General features: G+C 33.6%; 1 long non-coding RNA gene across 1 annotated transcript; it reads right to left on the reverse strand.

Moving 5' to 3' along the window:
• Positions 1 to 2,415: 2,415 nt before the first annotated feature.
• On the reverse strand, positions 2,416 to 3,780 carry LOC113506382. Its single transcript, XR_003401723.1, has 2 exons — positions 3,438 to 3,780; positions 2,416 to 2,842 (listed from the first exon to the last, which is right to left on the reverse strand). It is a non-coding gene; the product is annotated as an uncharacterized LOC113506382 (long non-coding RNA).
• Between the last annotated feature and the right edge of the window lie 23,266 nt (positions 3,781 to 27,046).

Raw genomic sequence — 27,046 nt, forward strand, 5'->3', positions numbered from 1 at the left:
ACTTAGGTCATACTATAACTAAGGATGGATTAAAACCCAACGAAGATAAAATCAAAGCTATATTAAAATATCCTTTACCAAAATCTGTAAAAGAAGTAAGATCTTTCTTTGGATTAATCGGATATTATCGTAAATTTATTAAAGATTTCGCGAAAATAACAAAACCATTTACACTAATATTGAAAAAGAATAAAAGATTTGAGATAAATACAGAATTTAAAGAAGCATTTGAAAGATGTAAAGAATTACTAGTAAACGCACCTCTTTTACAATATCCAGACTTTGATCGACCATTTATATTAACAACAGACGCATCAGAGATAGCGTTAGGAGCAGTTTTATCCAAGGAAACATCGGAAGTGATAAACAGTTGCATACGCAAGTCGAACTTTAAAGATGCAGAGAAAAGATATAGTGCAATAGAAAGAGAACTTTTTAGCTGTTATTTGGGCAGTTAAACATTTCAGACCTTATTTATATGGTAAAAGATTTACTATTTATACAGATCATAGACATTACTTGGTTATATTCGTTAGAAGAACCAAATAGTAAACTAACCAGATGGAGATTAAGATTACAGAATATGATTTTGAAGTAGTCTATAAAAGCGGAAAACAAATACCAACGCAGACGCACTATCAAGAATAAAATTAACATCCACATGTTAAGAAATTTAAATAAAAATAATCCTTTAATGAACCATCAACATCAAACCAACCACATTAGATTTAAATGAGGATACATTAACAGCCTCAGAACCTCAGATTCAGAAGAACGATATCAACAATCGAAATAATTAAAGAGCCATTGATATAAAAAAGTAACCAAATTATGTAACGAATTGGAATAAAGATGATTTAGAAATACTTAAACAAACAAGAGATCATCAAAAGATTATAGAAGTTAAATTACCTTTGAATAATGAAATTATATAAAACAATTCCTGAAAGAAAATATTATACCAGGAAAACGATACTATATTTACTATTATAACAAAAATCAACGAGATTTGTTTATAAAATAATTAATGAATCATATAATATAAATGATTTTAAAGAATGACCGAGGAGTAATATATGTCAAAATGAATCAGAAAGAGAAACTGTAGCTATAGCATACCACGAAGGAAAACATGTCATCGTGGAATAGCAAGAAACTTTATAATCGATTAAAAAGAAATTATTATTGGCCTAATATGCAAAACTTAATATCTAAAATTATTAATGCTTGTGAAATATGTAAAAAAATGAAATATGATAGGAATCCCATTAAACCTAAATTGCAATTAACGCAACGCCACTAAACCTTTCGAAGAAATTTATATAGACATATTTTCTATAGAAGGAAATTCATACTTAACACTTGTTGATTTCTTTTCGAAGTTAGCACAGGCGATCGAAATTAAAAATAGATCGACCCCAGAAATAATTCGAGCTTTAATAAAATATTTTTCATATTATGGAGTACTGAAAGGATAAGTTGTGATCCAGGAACAGAATTTAATAATAATCTAATGAAAGAACCTTAATATTTTATAAAATACAGCTACACATAGGAACGCCAAATAATCCTAATTAATGGGAATAGTAGAAAGATTTTATTCCACTATAACTGAAATCTATAGAATTGCTAATATCAACACAAGATAACAGACGCCGCATCTGTTATGACATATGCGATAATGGCATATAATAACACCATACATTCAGCAACCAATTTATCACCTTTTGAAGTAACTTTCGGACATACCAAAGCTAAAAATACTTTTGATACAAATGAAGAATGTAATTACACCCAACAACTTTTAAGAGAACATAAGAACAGAAGTTCAGTTTTATATAAACATCTCTCAGAAAAGATGAATCAAGATAAGATAAATAGGCAAAAGCCTGGAGAAAATATAGATTTTAATACCGGAGATATAATTTTTACCGGACTAGTTAATAAGAGAAGGGGTAAAGATAAACCACGCTTTGAACAAGCAGAAGTAGTAGGAAATACCGAAAGAAATGTCGTTCCAATTAAAATAAAAGAAAGGGTTACAAAAGTTCCCGTTAAAAATATAAAACGACCAAGTAAATCTTAATTCATTATTTCCTCTACTAAGCTCCATTTAAGTTTTATTATCTATAAAATAAATGTTTATGTTAATCTAATTTGTTAAGATGATTTATGATTTATAAATGTTATACTTTAAACATATAAATGCATATTATTATGTTATTTGATTAAATATTATGTTAAAGGAAAATTGTAATCGTCATAAAACTAATAATCGTGAAGGGTAACTAATAAGTTAAATTTAAGATTTAATTTTGTATAATGGTGATTGATTTATATTTTGTATACCTTACAATAAATTTTAAGATTACATTTAAGAAAAGGAAAGGGAACCAGGAATGATTGAAAAACTAATTGCATTAATTAATTAATTTATTAGATTATTTCAATCTAAGAATGGAGGAGTTATGTTATCACATTAATTAGTCATACATAGCAGTGTGAAACCACTAAGTAGCTCTCGCTCGTAAAATTAATTTATACATTGTAACAGTTTCGTCAAATATGGAACTTATCAGTAGCTCTCGCTCGTAAATCATCATTTAGTTACGGTTGGTGACTTGTGAACAAAAGATTTTATGATCACCTAATCTACAAGCCTACACTTTACGACCGTACCTAATCCGCTAAGATATGAGTCAGTTTCACTCTTGTTGGCTTCACTTTTCGTATATAAAGCCCAGATATTTTGCAGAACATCATTCCTAGTTTCGTTAGGTTCCTTTTTCGCTTTTTCTAGTCGTATAGCTAAACATGCTTCGCTTAGTGGATTACCGAATTTCTGTAACAAGAATTCTTTTAATTGACTATAATTCTTTATATCCTCTCTTTCGCTCAATAAACTAAATGCTTCCCCTGTTAGTCTACCGGTTATAATTTGGAAATTATAATCTTCTTGATCTTTTTTACCTTTAAATGTGTTTAATAAATAATCACATTTTCTAATAAAAAGTTGAGTTTGACGAGGATTTCCATCAAATAACGGTACAACTTGAAGCCATTCTTTAGGGATAACTTCAACTTGCTTGGACATTTTCTTTCCTTTTTTTGTCCTTTTAATTAAATTATTACCCGTAATGAAATTTAACTTACACAAAATACAAAAACACAATTAAATACAATAATACAATTATATATAAAATACACTTAACGTTTTGATTTAGAATGGTACATATGCTGAAGTTCGCACAAATATAATTTATAGTTCAATTCGCGTAATAATTGCTGGAGAGTTTCAATTAAATATTTAACAAGTGCTATGGCTGTTAGCAGGTTTGTATGTTGCTCTTTACAAGTGATGTTAGGTTTGTTTGAATTAAACATTAAGGAAGGATTGGACTCCTACCGATTACTAGATGTCTTAAAGTTTTTGTTACCAGATTTGAACTTGATTGTGTTCGAAGAATTTGTCCCGGAGAGGTGCTCGCTCATCAAGGAGTCTTCTCTTCGTTTGCTGTACTCACTCAGTTGTACTTCGTAGTTAGACGATGTGGACTTCTCAGGATTTCTTGCGTAAATGGTTCTTTTCTACAGGAACGTGTTACCGACGAATCTTGACGAATTATCCTACCGACTGCGCCAGTTTTGTTTTTGCGTCGTGGTTTCAAGCGGTGAGTCGGTATCGTGACTACGGTGGCGATATAAATGAGTACTCGAGACTTCTTCGTTATAACACTTTTTAATAAAATCAAATTACAAAAGTAACTTAACTATTTGAAGACGAAACTAGGAATGATGTTCTGCAAAATATCTGGGCTTTATATACGAAAAGTGAAGCCAACAAGAGTGAAACTGACTCATATCTTAGCGGATTAGGTACGGTCGTAAAGTGTAGGCTTGTAGATTAGGTGATCATAAAATCTTTTGTTCACAAGTCACCAACCGTAACTAAATGATGATTTACGAGCGAGAGCTACTGATAAGTTCCATATTTGACGAAACTGTTACAATGTATAAATTAATTTTACGAGCGAGAGCTACTTAGTGGTTTCACACTGCTATGTATGACTAATTAATGTGATAACATAACTACCTTCAAATTCAGCATCAAGCTAGCTGAAATACAGTAATATTGTATGAGTATTAGAGACTAAATCTGATAACAACATAAAAATTAAATAGGTATTATTTACAAAAAAATATCTCCGAAATATTGCTTGCTTTAATCGAAACATGTACCTGCACTTAACATACAAACACCCATATACACACACGCACACACACTCTCAAAATTGGCTATAAGTAAAAAAACTATAAAATATAAGAAATTGAACTAGCAAAATGTATTCCAAGAAGTTTAAACCCACAATCATTCATACAACTGCAAAATTTCAACCGTTTCTTTTGACATTTCAATCCCCATACATTATTGAGACAGCTGTTTCCACACAATAGGTGGATACCCCGATAACCCCCAGTTCGCAATAAGGGCAAATAATTAAGATGATACATTGCACAGTTGTGTTTGCCGATATCAATTAAACAATGATAGAACGACTGCAAAACGAGAAAGTTTACTTTTGGCTTTTGTTTTATCGAAAACGATATCGATGTATATTAAACCTTGTATTTATAACCTTGTATTGTGGAGCCCGGGGGTTTCACAAACATTGGAGTCACATGCGCACAAAAACTCAGACTCAGCATTCGTGGATCACACAAACGCTTGTCATACGCGGGGATCGAACTTCTAAAACCTAAGTCGTCTTTGGCAAAGAAAATATGAGGAAAGGAATCTCCAAATAACAGAGCCAGATGGACTTTTACACGGCAGTATTACCTACCACCTATAAGATTACTTTCAAACGTCAAAATTATGCACACTTTCACACGAAGCATCTGTAGTGCGTACTTGCAATCAGATCAGTTTGAATCTTGAAGCTCCCATCCGTCAATCAAAAGAGGAACTACCTAAGCTATTTTTAGCTACAACTGTCTAAAGATATCACGATGAAACAATATATAACATCCTCTGATTCACCATCTACGTCTCAGCATCCAAGAACCTTTCATCCTGTTAGCGAACTGCGCCACACCCGCAGCGGGTCAATGTCGCGCTCAATATAGATACAGGATGCTGGAGATAAGGTAGGGTTACCAATAACTAGCCTGATAAATGCACTGCTGAATGTCGGTAGATAAGAGCGGAGTATGGAAGGCATGGGGAAATAATGAAGTGGGTCCCTAGACATCTTAATAAATGACAATCGGATGACAGTTGAAAGACAAATTAGTGGAAATACATAGAATATATCTGCAATGGAATATTTCAGGATCTCTTTGTTGGAGAAGCTAAAAAGTTTGTGAACAAGCGTAAAATATCTTCTTTTTGGGGTGTTGTAAATTCCCTCGTAGACAGCAATTACTTTAATGGATAATAACTCAATTAAAAGACAACCAAACTTATCAAATCGGTGTAATTTGCGAGCTTCATCGACCGATGAAACGTTTGCTGGGACTCTGATACTCATAGTTCTAGCTTAAAATTATTGAAGAGAGGAGTAAAATCTGGTTTAACGTCACCTATCACGTTCTCAAAAAATAGCGAAAATTGACACAAAAAGATTCATAACAATAGAAGTAAGGAAACTGCTATTATCCACTTTGGTCTTAGTAATAATCTAAGCAATAGTAGGTCTAAATAATAAACAATACGTCACAGTAAACGATTGACGACCTCCGTGGTCGAGTGGCGTGAGCACCGGTTTTAAGGTGTCGCTAGCTCTGAGGTCCCGGGTTCGATACCCGGTCGGGTCAATGCAAAAAATTCACAATTTTACATTGTCTTGGGTCTGGGTGTTTGTGGTACCTTCGTTGTATCTGAATTCCATAACACAAGTGCTTCAGCAACTTACTTTGGGTTCAGAACAATGTATGTGATGTTGTCCGCATATATTACTATTATTATAGTAAAGCCATAAAAAAATACTTAACTAATATAAGTTGAAATCAAACAATCAGACAACACCGTTACTTAAATCAGGAAGCATAACCACTAATAAAAACATTACATTCAATGTCATACGTTAAACAGAAAACAAAATTATGCGAACTAGAAATTTTCAACGAACGTTCCAGTAAACCATACGGTGTACGTCACAGCATATTGTTATACCTCGGTTGCCTTAGCAAACCGGTCCACAACCTAGTTAGGCTAAAATAACGGCGCAAGGATGGGTAATTCATGGATTACTCCCGCAAGAGCTCAATTCATGAATTTGAAAATGTATCAAATAAATATCAATTCGTTCACACTTACTTTGAAACATATTTGTGTTACGCTACCAAAGTTTGTCACTTTTTTGTGTCTTTTGGCTATGCGAGCAATCTTTTTGAAAATTGTTGTAAATAATTAGCTTTTTTCTTTTTATTAGATCCTGCAACTTTACAAAGGCTTGACCGATTTTATTAAACCTAGGTGTTCTTAGACATGAACACCTGAACATAATTCATATTTAGTACAAATAAACTAACCACAAATCGCTCAATCGGTTCAGGAGCTATGATGCTACAGAGAGACAGACAGACGGACACGTCAAACGTATAATACCCATTTTTTTTATAAAGATGGAAAGAAGAAATGACGTGGCCGTAAAACAGAAAAGGCTAATCTAAAAGCACGACAATTACCGCAAAAACTAAAAAGCATTCACTTATACTATTTGCATTCACGATGGACAAATAGGTACACACAGCAGAACTCGACTCGTTTTACTTTTTCAACTCGATCAGTTTTCCTTACTAAGCAATTGTTGAACATAGCTATAAAAATAACAATGGCGTGACATTTAAATATATGAAGCAGAAAAAATGACTTAGGATTAACATACAGCCAACGCGCGCCACGACGCACTTATTTTCATACTTATCAATATAAATAATCTCGTGTAGACCGATAAGCCCACGTTTTTCTGTTGCCAACTAAATAAACTGCGTTATAATTTAATCGAGCGATTAATATGCGTTACATTAATCTATTTTATACTCACATATTTTTACATTTTAAATATACTCTAGTTATATTTTACAGTTGAAGAGTTTGTTAGTTTGAAGGCGTTAATCACAGAAACTACTGGTCCGATTTGAAAAAAATCTTCAGTGTTAGATAGCCAATTTATTGAGGAAGATTACGGAATATGTACCATCACGCTATATAATTAGAAGGAGCGAGCAGTAATGAAATATGTTACAAAAACGGGCAAAAGATCCGTGAAACTTAAAACTAATAATCCGATTTCAAAAATTAGTAACGAATTTCTTGATAGCCCTGAGAGTGAAGTCACTAGCAACAGCTAGTTTATAATATATTTAATTTAAACTTGGATACGACGCAGTAGGTTGCAACGTGAGTTTTGTGATAGGTCATGTCTTCACCTCGTATTTGCTTGTGACGACATCAAAGTGTGTAGTTATTTGCGTTTTAATAATGTACCTAAGACTTTTAACCATACAGCTGCAAATGTTAAGTTAAATAAATTAAATATTAACATCTTAAAATAAGTAAATGTTTAATGTTATTTGGTTATTATTCGTACTATTTCGTTTACCTACTTAAATACTCTATTGAAGTGACCTTATTTAGTGTAGTTTTATATAAATTTAACTAAAGATTTATTCTGAAATTCTATTAAGTTTACGTATAAATATGTGGTAGTTGGCTAGACTGAGTTCAGCATTTATTTATCAACGCTCTCTTGACGTCAGAACCTGAATGCGATCTGTTTGCGACGAAAGGGGTGGATTTTTGTTATACGTGTTTGAAATTCTGTGAGTTGAGGAACGAAAGGTGATTGTTTACTGTTTCCTATGTGATTGTTTATTGTTGTTTAATTCTTGTTTACTTTGACTTTTGTCCCCTTTTTTAGTGTTTAAGTTTCTGTTGCAATTGTATTGACTGCCCAACGATTTGGTATAAACTGTTATGTTGTGTATGTTATTTGATAAATAAATAAATCAAAGGAGATTAAAGACATTATAAGAAGTGCCTAACACCTTACCTAAGCAATGCTTATTACAAAAACCAAACATTTTTTTAACCATTTTAGATCAACATCTGAAATAGAACTAGATTTTCTCACTCATTCCAATTTCCTAGTATACCGTTTCCGTCTGATAGCGTAACCTCAATATGTCCACTTATCGAGATCCATTCCCAAAACGTTCAATAAAACATTAAGAGAACTGTAACTCGTATACATATAACATGTTTTCTTACATTTCAGAAAAATCCTGTTTGTTTACTGAACATTAAGATTCATGACTATCTTTCCTCGAATAGAATAAAGTATTTATTATAAATAACTTGAATGAATCACGTTTACAGTTCGATATGAATTATTTTATTATCACGTGTTTAGATTGCATGTTGGATTTGATTATATGTGTATTTTAACTATTTGATGTGTGCCTGTCTAGTATGCGTACAGAGCGAAACGGATCAACTGATTTTGACTAATTTGGGTATGAGTATAGCTTTAACTCCAAGAGAACCGGCTATTTTGACAAACATTTAAATTTGCAAAAGAGCCAGCTAACGGTAGTTAATGATTAACAAATTGAAGCTCCCACATAAATAAGGTGTCCGACACAACTAATGCTTAATTAAGAATGAGAATAATGAATCGTTTCATAAGTTACCATTCTCATTACATTAGTCGACATAGGTTTCCAAACTAAGCTGAGACTTGTATTTTGGGGCCAGAGTTGGTGGATGTTCTTAAACATTTTTCTTTACATAACGCAAGCATACACATTTTTAGTTTCGTTTAGTTTCATATCCTATCCGTTTTGAGCTAAAATGGTGATTCATGCTCAAGACATTTTATTCTAGAAATTCTTACTGCGAAAAACACAAACATATCTTCAACTGACCATAACAAAATGGAGGTCAAACCCAAGACAGTAGGTGTCACGAGACTTCCAAACACAATAGCCGCTATATAATGTCAATGTCCTGCTTTTGTTCTCCATTCGGACGATAATAATGAAATATAGTAACCGTATCAATATGATGGTATATATATGAAAACGATTTTTTGTTGTCTTCGCTTATTTGTGCTTAAAGAATTGTTCTAAGTTTAGGGCATACCATCATCGGCCTAGCCTTTTCCCAACTATGTCGTTGGGGTCGGCTTCCAGTCCAACCGGATTCAGCTAAGTACCAGTATTTGACAACGAGCGACTATCTGACCTGATCAACCCAGTTACCTGGGCATAAGACAAGCGTTTGTGTGATCCACGAATGCTTGTCCTGGCTCTGGTTGTTTTTGTGCATGTGGACTTTTTTTGCAAGCCCCGCTACTCGAGGATGAAATTTCTAAACGCGGGTTTCGTTTTCAGAAAAAAAATATCAAAATTCCCAAGATCTTGACAATGTGTTAACAAATAAAGTTCCAATCTATTTAGTGTCCGCCCTATATGGAAGGAAACTTGGAATATCCCTGGAATACCCCCACCGATAACAGATATAAATAAATCAACAATAATTAGACCATATCAGTTAGATGCACATTTATCCTTAAACTTCAAATTTGTTTGAAAAACCCAAGCGTTGTGTTTTGCATTTCATAAGGAAGTTGTGTTTAAAAGTTTAGGTAAATGGAAGTGTTAACATCGATTGAATTTTAATAATAATGGATGTTTGACCTTGTATTGTGCGTTTTAGTTCTAACTGTGAAAATACATGGCAATTTTGGAGGTGAGAAAGGGGTTCCGAGAATGTCTTTCAAAGACTCATTAAAATCTATATCCTCATTTTGTCTAGCTTACCTATAATAGGGTAAAGTTATTTTTTGGAATATATGAGTACTTATAAAGTTATTAATATGCCTGCAGGATAGATGTGACAATGCAGTCTGCCTTCAGGGCACGTTTCCCGACTTTGGCATGGACGAAGATGTCTTTTTTGTCGTCGTCTTTTGTTAAGTTTAATGCACAAATTAGACCGATTTTTTTTTTTAAAGAAGATAATGATATTGAAATATATATACATAGATATGTTTTTGCATGATGTTCCTGTTTTATTTAATTCCACCTACACCTTTGCACCTCACAGCCCTATCTATTTGTTCTCAAGAACAATCTGTTCTATATTTAACACATCCTATTTCTGTTACAATTGAATGATTATTCTTTTATTCTGATCCGTCACCCGCCTTCCGGTATTTAACAATATAGTTTTTTGGTAACTGTTTGACGTCAGACGTGTCCTGTTTAAACTGCGCAGAAGTTTGGCTGTGACGTCGAATTTGTTATGAAGGTAACTTTTGATCGTGGCTTTGCCCGCCTAGATGTCGGTTACTGCTGAAAAAACAACAAATGTTGCCTATGTGGTTACAAACCATACCTAATTCTATTGAAGACTGACCGACAGACTGACACTAGTTTTTAATATTGTTCATATGTAAATTGTTTTGACGTTCAAAAGTGCCATATACTGGTCTAATTGAAATAAAGAATTTGACTTTGACTTTAATATCGTTCTAGCCGTTTGGGCCTGAAGATGTAACAAAGATCCATTTACATACATTTTTTTAAATTAGTGTTTATTTGGTATCCATCCATACATCCAAAGCACTTACCTACTGCTGTAATAATTTTAATTTTCTTATCGGTTTCACCTTGACTGTTTTTAATGACAGGATCTAAAAACGTGTCAACTACGTATCAATATTGCGTTTCCTTTTCTTGCTGCAACGTTTCCAAAAAGGTCTTCTGGGAGACTGGGATTTGTAATGGAATTTTCAGCAGTAACATTCGAGATAAAATAAATCAACCCAGCATCATAACTGACAACAGAATACTCTGTTCAGGCAAATTGACTTCTTAATATATTACTACATCCAAATTGCACAATTTCGACTTGTTTCCAAGCCCGAATGGGAGCAATCCTCCTTGCATCATAAAAACATCTCGAAAGCAGATCCCGAAATATTCAGCTACAGTTATGCACGTGTCGCGTCCAACCGTGACACGGCCTGCTCGTGAAACGTGTGGCGTGCTAGCCCACGTGACAATACCACCTCCACATAAATCATTCACCTCTCCTATAAACGTCAGAATCCCATAAAATCATTGGAGTCTATTTGAGATCCTCCGTCACTTGTTTCTAGTCAGAGAATTTAGAAAAGCAGTGACTTCTATTAGAGTACGCTGGAATGGTGATTGTGTGGATAGCAAACCCTTCCCCCTTCATATAGTATGTAAATAGTTTAGAAAGTCACATAAAAGAATTTTTACCTTATTTTAAAATCTCCATGTTGTGTAATGAATGTAATGATAGCAGTCAACGAACAATAATGACAACCATAGAAACTTAAATTTTACTACATACTTATCGTTACAGGTAACTATGGGGTATCGTGTTAACCAGGTAGCTGGGTTGAGAAGATCAGATAGGCAGGTGCTCGTTGTAAAACACTGGTACTACTTGGTCGAATCCGGTTAGACTGGAAGCCGACCCAAATATTATAGTTGGGAAAAGGCTAGGACTTGGCAATTCACTTACACCACTGGACGCCCCACTGAGGTTCTTCAAATCAACACAAAATATTACCTCCATTATGTAAGACAAAGCCAGCGTATTTTAATACCGGCCTCTGTAATAAACGCATAAAAGCGTAGTTACAATTATGACTACGTTTGGTGACGTCATCACCTAATTTTAGTTGTTCGTGGCTCTTGTCGTGATCGTAACGTGCTTGGTTCACGTTCTTGGGCAAACAATGAACTGGTGAAAAAGTGGCAAGTGAATGTTGTCAGTTGCATGCGGGTTCTGACGTATTGGGGTAATCAGATGGTCTGATGTTACTGTATCTAGTTGGTTAACGTATTGATGTTTTGGGAGACTGAAAATCCTATCCGAAAAAGTGACGAGAGGGTTATATAATGTCGTTCGAAGGACATAAGAGTGTATAATGTAAAGAAGCATGGACAAAAGTTAAGTTTTATCGAAGATGTTGACATCATTAGCCTAGCCTTTTCACAAGTAAGCTGAAAGAGAACGACTAAAGAGTTAGACTAGAGCTACTACTTATCTTGAATAGCACGATACCCCTTAGAAAGACTGGTGACATCTTCTAGCGTAAGTGTTTTATGGGAATTTGGATTACACACATTTTAAAGTGATGACTTCCGCTTCGTAACGTAACGCGTTACGGCGTCACTTTGTCTGAGGTTTTTCTCAAGTTAAACACGTTTTTTAGTTTCATAACATAATTTAATTTATTTTCAAGATTAGTAAAGTTTATTTCAAGTTTTTTTTTCTTTAAAGGCCTTTTCTTTGATATACCGACACACCCATTTATCTTTCATGTTTCTACATTTCCGCCTTGTTCTGTTATCCCGATTTAGAAGAATTCTTTGCTCTTGAATAAGCCAATAAACCTCTGCTTAACTGGCTGTCAAAATAAAATCGTTATCACATACGTTTCTCTTTGAACGTTGTTTGATATCTAAAATAAGATAATTTCAGATATAGTTACAAAGATTTTATGTAATAGGTATTTTGAAACATAAATTCATAGATCACTTAAAGTTGGGTAAACATTTTTTCCATAGAAATATGATCCTGTCTCGTAATGGATGGCACAAATGCCTGTTTTCGGGATCGAACCTACACCCACATCACTCACAATCCTAACCAACACGGTTATCGAAAACCTTGCGCGAAAAGTCTCAATCGGATAAGTCTGGCAAAGCAGTTAAAAAGGAGTTTTTAGTCGGTAAGACCAAAGAATCTCCACGCTTTTTCGCCTCAAAAAATACGATCATCCACGATCCTCAATCATTAAAGGTTCCAACTGACATGAAGATGAAATAATTAATGTATTTGCGTTGTAACTGATTAAACATTTACCGTATTTCTACATTTACATATAAATTGTTTTTAACACAGTTGAGTACACAAAACTTACACTACAATATACTTAAAAAATACACTATTAAATTACGCAGATAATTTGTTACAGTCTTACTTAACAACAGGAGTTTACAAGAACATATGCCTATTAACATGCAGTTTATGATTTCTTAATCTATTATGGCTTATAAGAAGCTGTTTCTAGTTTTAAGCAACATTCCCACGTTTTTTATTCGCTCACTTTCTATTTATTTGTCGTTCCGTTTGGATTTTTGCAACTCAATTTTGAGTGTCTTCCCGATAAGTTGGCAGGCTGAAATTTTCAGGCTAGCTTTAAACCCGATGACAACACAAATACACCTAAAAATGGGCTGGACCGATTTTGATAAAATTTCAATAGAGTGATTTTAAAAAATGAGGGTTTTTAGATGATTTATACCATTATTAACGTCTATGGAAAATGCTCTTGGATAGAGAGGCAGGTTGTATTGTGACACTTTTACTTTACCAATAGCGTAACAGTAGTTGCTACTGTGACTTTATTAAGTGAATAAATTCAACGACACTGCTATCCGAGTAGTGGAGCCCATGCCGAAATATCTGTCCTGACTTGCCGCGGATCCGAACCCCGCGTAGGACAAGCATTGGTGTGATGTAAGCATGAATGCTTGTTGCGAGTCTGGGTGTCTTAGTGTATGTCACTTGAATGTTTGTGAAACTTTCGCGACACAAGGATTTTGTCTTCAAAACACATAGCTTTGGTAGTTGGTTTGCTTGGTATATGAGATAACTTGATTAAATTATTTAGTGCGGGATATGTTTTTGTACAAAGAAGTCTCCGTAGCAACATATCCTTAAACTGTTCTTGCAATGAACTACGTATATACCATGTATTTACCGACTGATACCTACGTCACATTATTTATACAATAACATTAACAAAATGACGACACCGATCGTGCAAGAACCTGCTAACAACAAAACCACTCCATGCATTAACACGTTACAAACAAATAATCTTTTTTATCGTATTACGGTACCCTAAATACGTACAAATATTGATTTAGATTCACGTCATAGACACGGTGTAAAAACGTGTGACGTCATGTGTAAATATTGGTCGAATGGTCGACAGTTGCCGGATCTTAGCAAAAAAAGTTAGGCGTAAAAAATATTTTGGACTGGCGCTTAGTTTTTTTTTTAAAGGAGGTTGGTGCTTGTTTTTTGGTTTTTTAGATCACGGATGTGTAATATACCCGTTGGATATTGCAAAACATTGCCTTCAGAAGGTACGGGATATGAAGACGTCTATGAGTCCCTGCCTAACCAAAAAAAAAGGAGATATTTGATAAATAATTTGTAGCCCTTTATCGATAGTGTTCATTTGTTTCAAATGTTTTGTTTGTTGTGCTGTATTTTTTTTCTTTTGGTGTCAATTAGATACTTATCATATGTACTTACTTACACTTTTAATTCCCACTTGCCACTAGTCTAATGATAATCAATATTCTCTGTCCCGTGAGACATACATAAGTGTAAATATTTCCATTGTTATCTACTATTAGGCTTATTTTTTGGACGGAAAAATTACTAAATATAAGTACAGCTAAGATAACTACAACTAAGTGTTAATGAAAACTGCAAAACCATTTAATTTTAGGACTTCCTGTAATATCGTTGTTTTGTCACTTTTCTACACCTTAAGGAGAAATATCGTGAAAATTAAAAAGTTCAGCAATAAAACTCTGAAAAGACTTATTTTTTGGCTTTTACTTTTAATTTTTAACTTTTATATTTTATTCCTTTGAAGTGATTTCATTCCAATGGATATACTTTATTACTAAAACACGTTATTTTGTTTAAACAATTTACCGCATCGTTTAACAATATCGCTAACTATATTAGGAGTTACCTCCAAAGTATGGGTATACAGGAGATGATATCATCACTTCCTACGGACATCCGACCTGACACGAGTTACGTCATACTGTTGCTGTTATGACATAATCTAATCAGCTGTTTTGATAAACAAATATGCTTTGTGGCCATATAGTAAATGTTTACTAAAGAAACACCGTTGCGACACCCTTTGTGCACAAAACTGGTTTGAAAAGAAAACAAGATGATTTTTAATAGTCTTTTATACATGTTTTTTTATCTAGCCTACTATGTCACACAGCTGGGCAAAGGCTTCCCCCAAATCTCTACACTATTCTCTATCCCGGGCCATTTTCAACCAGCCCACGTAGTATGCGTTTAGATGCTCATTGGCCTAGCCTTTTCCCAACTTTGTTGAGGTCGGCTTCCAGTCTAACCGGATTCAGCTGAGTACCTAACAGAATTTTACAAGGATCAACTGCCAATCTGACCTCAATCCAGTTATCTGGGCAAAATACCCCCTAGTCAGACTGGTTGTCAGATTTTCTACCTTTTGACTGCCCGTAACGACTGTCAAAGATGTGTAAATAGCAGTCGGGACCCATAATTTAACGTGCCTTCTAAAATATAGGTAACGTCCCTATAAATCTACCAGAGTATTGGCGTGTGCACGCTTTGTGTTAAGCACAATAGGCCGTCAATAGTGACCGTTACCTATCTTTTGTTCAACACTTTTTTCCTCACTTCCTTTTATAGAACCTTTGTTTCGGATGTCCTCAAAAGGACAAGAAGAATAGAGACATTCAATACTTGCTTGACCGATGCAATTTCGTAAATAGGAAGATTCATCGCTTTGATTTCATTGTTCGAAACTTTTTTTTAAGAAAGTATTTTATGTTAATTATGCAAGGAACTGCGTTATTACTTCCGAAACTGGTTTTTGGTACTTTTTTTTATTTAAATCTTATTCAGTTCGCGGGTTGACCGTGGACGATAGAGTAGAGATCATATTATCAGCTTTGTTTGCCGTTGATTGAGAGTAGTTCCACCTCATGCCACTGCACGAATTGGCACTATTGAAAGGACTAACTCGATCAAAACGGAATTCCATTTTGTGGATGATAAGTCATAAATTGAATCAGAAATTGAAAGAACTGATTTTTATTTTAGTCACAGCAAAACACCCAGCTTGAATATATCCTTTTAAACACGTAAGGCTATAAAACATACCTATGAAATATTCATATTAGTCTGTTTTAGACGTATTTGGAATTATTTTTTTTGAATCAACAAATAGTCTTGAAAACAAACACCTATTTAAGACCTAATTACATTTTTTACATAATCTCACCATAGATACATAACAAATCGCCACAATTATCTAAAGTGTCGAGACAATTATGTTTATTCACGAGATATTTTAACTAAACAAACATTTTTTATCTTAGGAAATACCACCTTTTAAACAAATATAATGTTTCTGATTGATATAATTACAAGTGAAATTTTAACAAATATTTAAATTGTTTTATTTAATGTCGTAACACATTTGAATATGAAAGAGATAGCGTTATAGATAGACGAGGGCGGAGTGTCCAGTTTCTCTTTCTTTTGTTTGCAATTCGCGCTCCACTGCGTTAGAACGAAGGTCTATTTCGGTTCAAGACCACAACTAGATATTACAATAGCGTACCTTTTATATGCTATTTGAGTTTATAAATGAAAAGTTTTGTAAAGATTAAAGTGCGTAAAATAAGAAAATAAATTAAAAAAGTGGAACGATAGTGGAATAATACTGTCCAGTTTGATTAGGTTACACAATCAAGTCAGCCTTGGAATAGCAAGGAAAATGCCTATGTAGGTCAATTTCAGTACTTGTTGCTTGTCCTAAAACTATGAGGAGAGTTGTCCGTCTGTGCTCTGTAGACCGATGTTTTGTAAAACATAAAACTTAAAAGTCATTTATTGACATAAGGAGCACTTTTTAGATGTCACATTGCAATAGGCAGCACCCCGATTTGCCAGAGCCATCTTCCTGTGGAAGAAAAAAACATCTCATCTCAAAATCATCACATTGTTAGTTTCGGCTACCGCTGAAAATCAGCGCTGTGACTTTTTCTCGCATTAGGTCGCAGCATTATGCTGAGCGAGGGCCGTATTGCGAGATTATTACGCATACTACCCCTCATGTTTGATTTTATAAACATATATTTTTTTCTTTTTTGTTATATCTTTTCTTTCTTCTTCTTTCTTTCTATCTCTGAAAGGTCATAAGTTCTTATTTTCATCTTTTATTGAATCAAAGTTTATGTTTAAACAAACATACAGAATAATCTTCGAAAAATACGTAAGCAGTCAGCAAACTTGGAGAGCAGTGCAAATACCACAAAATACTATTATCTAACATTTAATATTGACTGGCTTTAGACAAATAAATTTAAGTGGTTAATTTTATCGTTGAATGTTCCTTTCAGGTTATTTTAGGAGAAATGAATATTTTTGTGCTTGTGGCTAAGGTAGGTAGATGTATTTAGAATGTTTTTGGAAAACGGGTTTTTGAAATTTATGTACCAGGACAATAATGTATTGCAACAAGTTAGAAATTTAAATAAGGCCCTCTCCTCAGGAAAGGCTCTAAATGTGATACTTGAGTTGTTTCTTTTCCTCTTCCATGACTCGGTTTTACTTTTGCTCACATAAAAAATATGTGTAAGACACTGTAAGATGTAAGTAGGTACCTACCGTATTGTATACTTTTGCCATCGGAATGATTTTTTGGAACCGGGCCCCTAGAATCATAACTGTAACGTTATAAAAGTGCCTGAGCTACGTACCTGAAATAAAAAGGTTAGATTTTAATTATTACCAAAAACTTACAATTTAAAATGTAAAGTTCATAATGCAATTTTTTATAGAGAACAAATTATTTCAATTTCAATATCACCTTTGTCGTGAAGTCATCTTATAAATAAAAACACAGTATAAACAATCTAAACCTGACGATATAATGTACTTCGAAGTATGGTCGCGTTTACCATTAAATCAAAAGAAACCCATTCAATTATGAAACACATACGTAATGATAAAGTTATCAACAATCTTAACTTAACCACGTATTCTTCGATTCTGAGAATATACATAAACTGATTATAATTATGAGAAATTCCCTTAGTGAATGATAGCTAGCCATGTTATCGAGTTTGTAGTAGGCACGTTCATTCATACTGACGTTTATTGATGAGAATAGAAAGAGTAATGGAAGACCTAGTAGGTACGGATTATGGACGAAAAGTGCTGGTAGAGAAGAGAGCGATGATGGTTTCGTTTCGTTAGAAATCTTGCCGCCTTGATTCCTTTTAAGAGTTTCGTAACAAAATGGAAAGAGAAGGAGAATTAGGAAGCCGCTATTATGATGAGAATGTTCTGTTTGTCCGTCACCACCAGCTAATTTGTTTATATTTAGCCTATTTTTACGGAACCTTCGCGGACTCGCATTTGACCGGCTTTTCAATTTATTTATTTTTCATTTACATTTCGCAGTTTTTACGTAGACATTGGACCCTTCGCTGAGCCCACATAGCTCTTCTTGCCGATGCCAGGCTATAAGATTGTAATGTTTTACGCAAGTGCTCGGCAAAGAGGAGGTAGCCTAAAAAAGGTTAAAAAGTTATTTTTTAAGAATGCTAACTGAGGACTCCGAGATCGTTCTCGGAGTCCTCACTAGCATGTTTGTCCGGTAACATACGAATGTTACCGGACAAACATGCTACTATAACGGTATTCATGAGTCAAAACCGACATTAAATTATTTGTATAACACAGGAAAAAACACAAATTCGATATTAGGCAGACAATCATACGTTATGTTAAATAACAAGTATAATATCACCGGATAGATGTCAGATGTAATAGAAACCAAATCCAATTCTATATTAAATCGATATTCTAATCGATAATTTTAAATTTATTTATATATTTTATTGTTATCACTGCATTTGAAATTTTCAACACGTGACTCCATTATGCAATGTTATTTTTACGTATTTTTAAAGGTTATTTAGACTTGATGTTTAGTTATCAGTTCATAATATTTTGGCTGAAATCGAGAGACGTATATTGGCTCCATCCGAAGGCCTAGACAATGATATACTGATAGGAGTCTATATACATCCTACTGCTGGGGCCTGAGCACAGGACTCTTCCGGTATAGGGAGAATTCCAATGTTCGTATTCCATTTTTACTTCACCTCTTGTCAGTCCGTCAGTTGTGTCTTAGAATAGTCAAAAAAGTACTCGTAACTTCAAAAAAGTCACTTTGGTAAAGTAAGAAAACGAGTTTTATGAAGAGCGTTGTGATTGATCCTGCACCCCACGACATTCGACAATGATACTTGGTAATAAATAGAAAGTACGGGAACTGTATGTTTCGAGGGATGATGTGAGACTTTGGTAATATTACTACCGTGATTAGGAGCATTTCAGAAGTGCAACTTTTCTGCAAGTAGTTTATCTTTACAAGATTGTTCCATACTTGGATCATAAAAAAAGGTTTAAGTCTTGAATATGTAAACACAATACAGTTACATAGCATTAGCGAATACTAAGTCTTATGGTATGACTAAACGTTTGTCAACCATCCCACGTTCGGATGACCACTGACTAAAACCAACTTTATGCCGTCCACATAAGGACTATTTAACCATTGTCTTTCACCTGCATGACTTTAAACTCAAGGCAAAACCAACCTTATTCCGTACACATAAGGACTACTTAAACAACGCCTCTCACCTGTAATTTCAATGGCAAGGTAAAACCAACCTTATTCCGATCACATAAGGATTATTAATTATCATTATTATTCATTCATTGTTTGTCTCTCGGTAACACCTGGGCAGAAACTTGATTATTTTTTGTCAGTCTGTGTTTGTGAATCGTTTTCGTGAATAACTGAATCGGGATGAGTGTGTGAGATAAGTAAGGGTCGTCTTGTCTTGCGTTTTTTTTGGCGAATGTACATTACAATAACACAGCTGGCTTGGATGTAGGAAGGGGATTTGAGTATGATACAATTTGATTGGAATACGTTGAATCTTCTATCTGCGTTACTAAACTATAGGTATGTTGGTCGGTTTGATAATGTATGATATAGAATAGATGTCTTTTTTATCTGTTCTTCAAAATATGGTTGCAGTTCGCATTAATAAAATATTTTTTATAACCAATACTTATTAAAAAGATAAAAAGTAAAAAGGTTAAAATATAAATCTGTTTACAGAAAAATAACGAGCTCATCTAAAACGGAGCAAAATAAATTAGAACATAATTTATTACACAAAATATACTTTCATAAAATTAGTTTCCTGTGTTGCTTAATATTAAAAAACAAAAAAAAACAATAATTTAAAACAGAACGTACCAGATTGCCGTCAATTAACATTCTAATTTTAAATAATAATGTTGTAATGGTATACATTAAAAAATCAGAAAATGTAATTTAATAAATTAATTGCCTTAGACACGAGTTTTTTTTTACTCATGTTAGAGTTTTTAGTTGACAAGCATCACTTAACTTTAATTGCAAACAAAACGAAATATTTTTACCTGCCTGGTCGAACAAATTGCATGAAAACATTTTCAATTTAATTCCCAGTCTACAAAAAAACCGATCATATTAAGTGATATTTATATCTTTAACACAATAACAAAAACCAATTCTGTGCCTCAATTAAAACAATGTTTTGCTTCCAGACTATTTAATTTAGAGAACTCTAGAAGGTAGTCGAGTAATCCATATGTTTCCCCATAAGTACTTACTAACTGTGTAACTGTTACTATAGTTAAAAAAAACTCAATTAATTAAACCGCTTCATTAACTATGATCTACATATAGTTGACATTTAGTATAATTGACTTTCATACGCTGTACTTTTATAGACAACATAATGTATAGATAGGAACACTTATTTTAAACTAGCTGTTGCCCGCGACTTCGTCCCCGTGGGTAGAAGATATAAGTTATGATTTATACCTGCCCTGCTTTTTCACATTTTCCATTGTATCTTCGCTCCTATTAGTCACAGCGTGATGGTTTATAGCCTAAAGCCTTCCTCGATGAATGGTCTATTCAACACAAAAATATTTTTTCAATTTGGACCAGTTGTTCCTGAGATAAGCGCGTTCAAACAAACAAACAAACTCTTCAGCTATATATATTAGTATAGATTAGTCTCTGGTAAGAATATCGATCGAAAATAGAGATCACTTTTCCATTATAATTTTATGGTTTAAATGAATTTAGAACACAAAATTTAACATCAAAAGAACTCCCGATAATAATTCACATGACAAATCGTCTTTAGCAGAATTGCAAAGACAATTTAAACGCCTAAACTTATAATTATCAAACATGTATACATACATTCGTACAAAATTTACTTTTAATACTAAACCAAATTTTTTTTCAATAGCTCAATACGTTCTACAGGTATGATGACAAACAGACTAACACTTTACTATTACACGTAAATACTAACACGTTATTTTATAACACTCTGCTTGGGTTAAAAAAAACTGAAAATTGGACAACTCTTTTAAACTGACTACGAAGCAATTCTTGTGATCATTTTATCATCTTGTTTTAATGACCACTTGCTCAAAGTCGTCTAGAATAAAATATATAAAATGTTAAAAAAAAAAATTGTTGTCACCTATTCACATGTACTCAGTCTATCCCTTCTCAACTCTGTAAACGTGACACAAATGAGCAAACAGCTGTATGACCTTCCATGACCAGTAATTGACCACGCACAGAGAAATAAACCCATCATTTCACGGTCTAGAGCCCAACGAGCCTGTGATCCTAACACAACTGCTTAAAGTAACATTAGAGCGAGACAGCGCTCTATACTTCAGATAGCGCCATCTCTTTTCAACAACAAAACAGAATTCTTGAAGCAGTGATAGTAGGTCTCCTGAAAATGGAACGAACTTAAAACTAACGGATGAATTCAATTAACGTTATCTGATTTGTTTGCCGTTATTATGCTAATTAAGATTCTTGATATTGTAAGCATTTTTGCGTGTAATTATTTTATTTAGTAGTTCAAATAGACAAGACATTGATCACCATGATTGCTTGGCATTTAATTAATGTCATCTATATTATTCTTATTCTTAAACTAAAATTAGCTTACATTTGAAATTAAATACGAAGCAAATAAAAAAAAACAAATGATTGCAGTGACCTGGGTAAAACATACTTCTGCAGCTCTTTCCGACATACAAGTATTCGAAGTAGCGGAAAGAACAGCCTTATACTTCAAAACGGGGGTACATATCGGGAACTACTAAACCAATTTTGAAAATTCTTCACTTCTGAGTGCCGTAGACTGTCGTATGGCATATTAACTCGAAAAAAACATTCCAACGTAGCGACCACGTGTTAGCACACATAAATTATTTAATTTCTCAGCCAATAACAAGTTCAATTTATACCGGTCTCAACTACAATCGCAATACAATGATTATTTTTAGACTGACTTCGAATTCACTGGATCATAATTTAATTGTTTAGAATGATGACAGATGGGCATTTGTTTCATCATTGCATTGTCTAGACTTCGCATTGTTTCGGGTTAAGGTCATAGTGTTGCATCCTATTTTAATAGTTTTGTAAACAATTGACAAATGCATGTAGAATGTATTCCCATGTGATAGTCAAAAGACGAGTGAATAGTCGAGTAGTTGAGGTTACCACGCGAAAAACACTGTAAGTGACGTGAAGCGGGTTCGGCAAGCGTTTGTGTGATTCCCGATAACTTGTCCTGAGTCTGGGTGTCTTTTTGAGTTGAATGTGTGTGAAACCTTCCACGACACAAAGATTAAATACCTTGGTGCGTGAGCCATGTTTAAAAAAAATGCGTACTTGGTACCTCCTCTTAAACTATTAGTTTTATGGTTGAGAAAGAGGAACGCCACTATACGCCAAGAAGTACGCTGTCTAGAGTGTCTAGCTGTTATAGTCTTATACTTGCATATATCTTACTTGAAAATTAAGATTAATAGGCAAGGTCGCACAACATTCTGTTTTTTTTTTGTTAAATGGCATAACGGTTGGGAAAATACTCTACTTATAAATAAGAATTGTCGTAAAGTAGCTCTACTTAGCTAATAAAACTACGAGTTAGTGCATTATAACAACTCAATTTTGATTCAGTTTATTATATTAAACTGCATAACTAACTGGACGGTTAAATAATGCCGCATTCCTGACCTCCCCGAAGGACGTCGAAAGGTCATTGTTTGCCCTTTCAAGCGCCCCCTCTGGCATTTTCACTCGTATCCGCGGTATTAAGTTAAAAGTCAACCTGAACTGCAGTTTTTTAACCGACAGAGTATTATTAGGTGCTATTTCTATTTTTTTCTAAAAATAATGAAGTTATTAAAGTTGCTGTTCTTATCGTGATGGTATTTTAAGAATATTTTTCTTCTGACACTGTTTCTAAAAAAATATTTACGACGGCTACGTATTTTTATACGACAATTTTACATCACTACGACATTTGTATCGAAATCTCTAGACAATAAAATAAATAAATTCAAAGTTAAAATGACATGTTCAATTTTAATTAATGCTAATAACAATATTTTCCATTACGAAGTTTTTGGTATTCTCTTTTTGATATTTACTAAATCTATTGGCATTTTAACAATAATTTAAAGTTCTTTTTTGTTATTGAGAAATAATTCTTTAGTTTGAACAATGGTATTGTCTATAATAGGTATATCTACACCCAAACAAAACGCATGCATTTTGCAAAAAATCGTGTTAAAGTATTAATAAAGAAACGGTTAAGTGCGAGTCGGCTCGCGACACTTTTGATTTTCTACAAAGGTTGGCGTTTTTGTTCAAAGAAACGCAAATTCATTCTCATGGTAGCTTCAAACCCGATGGCAAAGCAATTTACAACTATAAAAAAGGCTGGACCGTTTTTGATAAAAAAATAATGGTTAGACATTTAAAAACATGGGTTTAGAAGATTTTTTAAATCTATTAATTTTGTAGATGCCTTTAGGTATGTTGCCTACCTCAAACTGAATGCCTACTATTTGTTGTAATAACACTAATAGAAATGCATCATAGGCAGGTAAAAAAATCCGAAAAAAGGTTTTCATTTCACGATACGGACTGACAGTCAGATCGCTTACCCACAGTAGAGTCCCACATAGAGTTCCGTTTTCACCTTTTACGTACGGTACCCTAAAAATATATAAAATAATAATCAATTATAATATCACGAGTCACGATTCCACGTGTTTTTTTAAAGTCAGTGATCCCCGCCACGTGTAAGTGTCGTATTTAAATAGGCCATAATTATGTGAGTCAATAAATAATTACTGTTGCACTTTGGTATATAATTAAGTTAATTAATTATATTATTATTCTGTCTAGGCAAGGCTAGGTATTTTTGTATTGAAGTCTTAATTAGCATAGGTGTCTTAATTTTATTGTTTTGAGTGCTTAAGTTTTATAATAGATGGGTAAAAACTAAGGTTCGGGGTATTCTCGTCGCGTTAAACAAGCTACAATATAAAAAGTGTGTTATGATCATATTTACTGCTAGAATTCCTACTGCTATATTGAAAAACTCAGTCCTCGCGGTCTTTTTTCATATTTTTTATTTGCATAAGGTTAAACTGTTTCATTATATTTGTGCAGTTATATATACTAAGCAAATAGCACCGAACACTGAATTCCCCATCAAAACAATAGTCTCCTTAGTGACACTTTAAAAAAATATACAATTTTAATATAGACTTTCGTTTAATTTTAAGCATTATGAACCAAGTACAACAAAGGCTTAATTAATTAAAAAATGTTCTATGACGTCGAAAATCCCACACATTCGACATTTAGACATCATCACACAAATAATAATAAATTTAATTTTAACTCTAAATTTGAATATTCTACAAATAGTAACATTGTGTGCTAAATGTGTAGACAAAAACAGCCATTTATAATTAAAACGACTATTTTTATGAGCTGTTCTTATTCAGACTTGACTCCTAAAACAGGTTTTTATTCAATTTTATAGTTTTTGTTTCGATAATAATTATCTATATTCCATAGTTTTCGTCGACATTCTAGATATTTCCATTTGCTTTTTTTGGCTTATTAATTAGTAGTTTTTCTATTCGCGACGTGTCATGGGTGTGATCCCCGCTTAAGACAAGGATGTGTGTGATTCATGAATGCTTGTTTTGAGTTTTGCCTTGTGCATATGACTCGAAAGTTTACACGATTTCAAGTAATTAATTAGTGAACAAAATATACATAAGTTGATTTAAAATTAAAACGTGGATCTGCCTTCTGCTGTCTTTATCATCACCTCTCCCTCCGCCATAGTATTGTGTAAAGAAGTGACAGATTTACTTTTGAGAACATTTCAATGGTATGTTAAGTTGAAGAATTTTTAGATACATATCATAATCCGTTTCTCTAAAAATGTGTTTTTAGCAGCAGTAAAGTTCTAATTTACCATCGTATTTTTGATTCTTACCTTATAGAAAAAAAGAAGCTGGTTTTATATCCTGGACCTCACTATTTCAGCACAGAGTTGGTGAAATCAGTCCAAGCTATGTAGGTATGTAACCTTTTAACTCTACAATACTAATTCCTCAAAAATCAAACTGTAACAATATCCTCCAAACAATTTATTCTACACATAATGAAATATAATTTGTCATTAAACGCTAAACGCTCTACCATATATCATTAGACAGAGTTATCAGAGAGTAACGCTTAGATAACTGAGAGCACTGAGAGTCAACGTCCTCTCGGCCGGCTGTGGCGAATTAGAACGGCCGATTATTCTAGGTGTGCCGATTATATTTTTATCCTGGTATATTTAGTGGGTGATTTTTGATTAAGACCTTCGTGTTTTTTATTTATTTCGAGTATAATGCAAAGGACTTTATACGTGTTTGTTGTAACTACATGCTTATATAAAACGTTTCTGAACCGGCAAAGCATTTTTTCGCAATATAAATTAATTCTAAGGAATTTCTGCTAGGAAAAGCAATAGTATATAAGAATTAAAAATAATAATAATAGGTATATGAAAAATAGATTGCACCCAATTCTAAGACGTACTGAAAATCGGTCATGTGTTTTCGGAGGAGTATGGTAACTAACATTGTGGCACGATTTTTTTTTTAATAAGATATGCCTATATGTATAGTTTCGTGAGTCGCTTCGTCTACACGGCCAAAGCACTTAGGGATCGGTGTAGTAAAACAGAATGCTGCCCAATGTATTCTTCGTAATTTAGCTGTTCAAAAAGTGTCTCACTTAATAATATCCGCAGATATACAATAGGCATCACCCAAGCAAGGCCGCATCTTTTAAATTATTCAGCCTAGACTACTGTAGTTTTAGTAAATTTCAGTTTTCTGACTTGAAACTGACTGTAGTTTCACCGTTTCAATTTTCCCGAGATTAGTCTGAACTCTGTGGTGTCAGATAACTTTAAGCCTGAAAAAGTAATAAACATCCATACATCCTCGAAAACTGAGTACCTACCTACGTAAATACATATTCAACTATAAACTTAAATTTGTGTGGTATCCGTTAGTCTTGCGTGGGTTTTGTAGATTATTTGCCAAGTGTGGGCATGGCATTCAATAGCCATATACAAAATATGGGGAAGACCATTGAGTGGGTGACTGACGTAACTTGAACAAAATGTCAATATTTACAAACATTACATATTAAAGTGCAGTTAGCAAGGACGAGGTTGATTTGTAGGCGTAGCGAAGTCGATCTCATGACACAATTAGTAGAAGGATAAATTGTTAAATGATGTAACGGTTTACTCACGCGTATTTATCGGATTTCCCGACAAGTTTCGAAAGAAGTAGAGCAATCCTTAATTCTCAAGATAGTTACTACAAGAAAAGAAAGATAATTCGCTTTTTTTAAAACGTTTAACATTATGAACAAATGAAATTTTATATTTACGGATTTTTGTTCTTCTATCACGCAAAAACTACTACAAGGATTTAGATGAAACTCGGTATACATTAAGTTTAGAACCAGGATTAACACATAGGATAGTTTAGTTATCCCGATGTTATGTTCTCATGCGATCATTTTCAGTAACAGCTAGTAAACAGACAACATGATAGTGATTTGTTTTCGTAATTGACTCTACATTTACGTTCATTCACGAATCGCGTCACCTTCGA

The sequence above is a fragment of the Trichoplusia ni genome (genome assembly GCF_003590095.1).
Source record: "Trichoplusia ni isolate ovarian cell line Hi5 chromosome 13 unlocalized genomic scaffold, tn1 tig00001581_group12, whole genome shotgun sequence".
NCBI lineage: Eukaryota > Metazoa > Arthropoda > Insecta > Lepidoptera > Noctuidae > Trichoplusia > Trichoplusia ni.